At 32.5% G+C, this 3,000-nt stretch overlaps 1 long non-coding RNA gene across 1 annotated transcript; it reads left to right on the top strand.

The window, feature by feature from the left end:
• Nucleotides 1-273: 273 nt before the first annotated feature.
• On the top strand, nucleotides 274-2,543 carry LOC129870882 (uncharacterized). The gene is made up of 4 exons (XR_008762151.1): nucleotides 274-464; nucleotides 1,633-1,737; nucleotides 1,973-2,042; nucleotides 2,344-2,543. It is a non-coding gene; the product is annotated as an uncharacterized LOC129870882 (long non-coding RNA).
• The last annotated feature ends 457 nt before the right edge of the window (nucleotides 2,544-3,000 follow it).

The following is a 3,000-nucleotide window of genomic DNA, read 5'->3' as shown; positions in this document are numbered from 1 at the left end:
ACCCGACTAGTGGTTTGGTTTGATTTGGTTTGGTGTTTGGAAGAAAAACCCGACCATAATAGGGTTAGTTTGGTTTTAACTAAAAAAAGTCAAACCGAACCCAAACCGAACCGAGTATAGGTATACTATTTTTAAATTATATTATACATAAAAATATTTATTAAAATATAATTTATAAATATTTTTTTTAAGTTTCTTTCATAATTTTTATCTAAATTTGGACTTGAGCCCAACTAACTAATATATAAAAGAAGCCCAAAATAAAGCTGAAGCCCAAAATCTTCTCCAAAAGGACCAAAACAATTGCCCCTCTTTCACAAACCTAGCTGCCTTTCCCTTTCTCTTCCCTCTCTCAACACAATATTCCCTCTTTTGCTTTCCTCTCAAATCAGCGACAATCAGATATTTTGTACTTTTTGGCTCGTGGGTGTGTAGAGATCTTGTTGTCTCTTTTATGTATGTAGGTATGTATCTCCTTCATCTTTTGTCTGCTCAGTTCTTTTGGTTCTTCGTTTAATCGGTCGAATTTATTTCTTTTTTTGTGCATCTTCTGTATGTTTTCGTATTTGGGTGAACTGAATTTGGAGGATTTTTGGTTCTTTGGAGGCCCTTATTATTGGGGTTTAAAGGTGGATTTAGGGTTGAGCCGCCCTTGTTCAAGACTTCAGATTTAGTGTAGTGTATGTAGCCCATGCCTTGAGACTTGAACAAACATGTTATGAAGAGGCTGATAGTTTATTAAGACCTTGTATAATGTATTGTCTAAGTAGACTACACTGAAAGACTCTTTAACTTCAACTGTGATTGATTGAACACGTGCTTTCTTTCTTATGAGTAAAACTTCCTCTTCTTCTCGATTAACTAATTTTATGTATCGCACATTTCTTTTAGTTATTCGATAGTGTGCATTCCCTTTTTTCTTTTTGTAGTTTCCCTATTGCTTATGACTGCATTAGGCCCTTGTGTTTCTATATAAGCTGAAATTCTTGCTTTCTGACTTATTTTAGGTTAGCAAGGCAAGCTGCCAACTGTTTATTAGTCGCTCCAATGTACACATATAATTTCGCGAATAGCTGGAAGAACTAGTCGTTTAACAAAAGTTTTATTTGAACTTCAAATCTGACAGAAAGATATGTTTGAAACAACTGAGATGTAGATGACCATAACTTATTTGCGACTGAGGTGTAGTTGTAAACAAAATCTGGCTTTTGTCACGTATGTTGAATACTTGAATGTCCCCAAGAGATTTCTGCCATCTTAATTATCATCCAGGAAGTTGTAAACAAAATCTGGCTTTTGTCACGTATGTTAGATGTTACATAGAAAGTGAGGAACTGGAGGTGCTTTGAGCACAAACACAACCACATTCAGAGAATAAAGACTAACCATATTTCTTTTGTTTGCTCTTGGTGTAGAATGAAAATTTTTAACAAGCTGAATCTATTTTAGAGCTCCTAGAATCCCTACAACTTTAGACATGGATGTATTTTGTTTTCTCACTTTTGCCTCACAAGATCTGCAGCATTCCTTATATGCTAAGTTATTGTGCTGTTACTATATTTGCTGTGCTGCCTTATTATCTATTGTAATATCTGAGAAATAGCTATGATCTGCCTTTATTGCCAAAAACAGTAGAAGCTCTAAGTTGTACTCAACAATGGCTACCATCACCTTCTAAAGAATACAATTTTCACGACAGTTTAGAAGAAGTCCAGAACATCGAGCAAGTTGATGAAGGTATTGTTAATTGGTTTATTGTTTATTCTATAACTTTGGCATTGCTTAGTATAAAATGCTGACATAGTGAAGGCTTTGGCATTACAGTAACAAATTTTTTCTTCTTATTTTTGTGATTAAAGTGCTACTTACAGGAGACTTGTATTAAAGTGCTACTGCAGACACTGTGTTATAAGCATTACTTTAGACCTTAGTAACAGATTTATCCAATATATTAATTTTTTTTTTCTTGCAGAGTATCGAGACTCACCTTTGAGCATTAATTAGCCAGTTTCGTTCATGATGCACTATCTGTGTGAGAATTGGTATGTTAATTGATTACACTATTCTTTTACAAAAGTTACAGACTTTTACAAAAAGTTGTTTTGTAAAGCTCATTTTTTTTATAGTTATGAATTGACTGACCTTTATTCTCCAATATTATTTCAGTTAGTAAATGCTAAATTAAATTTCTGCATATTTACATTGCTTTAGTTTCTACAAGAGAGGTTGTTCATTCAAGTATAATCATAAGAATGAGTAAATAAACCAAGATCGTTAAAAGATCCTTTGGAAACCTTTATATCTCCTCTAGAGCTACATTTGACTTAACTTTTTATTTTGCAGATAAGGAAATAGAACCAGATATGCAGATTGCTTCCAACATTATGTTTCTTGAGTTTAATTTAGAGATGAAGCAACTTCAGTTGTAATAGTCTAGAGATGATTTAGAGTATACTCAAACTCTAAGTTGGATTTTTGTTTTGTGACATCTGACATAAGCTGTACCTTAATTTTATGGAAGAAACTATATTAGTTTTTGTTTATGTGTGATTAAGTTAATTGGCAGAAGTGCTGGACATTTGGTTTCATTATGGCTATTTGACATTTTAGTTATATTAATAGTCTTCTGCCTCTTTTTATGAAAAACCCGAAAAAACCCGAAAAATCCGAAAAAAATTGATATCGAAAAACCTGACTTTTATTGGTTTGGTTTGGTTTTTAGATTTAATAACCCGACATAAATGGTTTGGTTTGGTTTGTAACGAATCCGAACCAACCCGGTCTATGTACACCCCTAGTTGTGGGATAATGGTTGATGAAAATGTGAGGAAGAGTGGATAGATTAAATGGGGATAGTATAGGTGAGTGGGAGGAATTATGATTAAATTATTATTATTTTTTGATTTTAAAAAAAAGAAATAATAAAAATAAAATATAATGATAAAATTATTAGGAGACTATTTTGGACTAATACAAATAACAAAAAAGTTAAATAGCTAA

Source organism: Solanum dulcamara, chromosome 10 (genome assembly GCF_947179165.1).
Source record: "Solanum dulcamara chromosome 10, daSolDulc1.2, whole genome shotgun sequence".
Lineage (NCBI taxonomy): Eukaryota > Viridiplantae > Streptophyta > Magnoliopsida > Solanales > Solanaceae > Solanum > Solanum dulcamara.
This window is presented reverse-complemented; position numbering and strand designations above follow the sequence as displayed.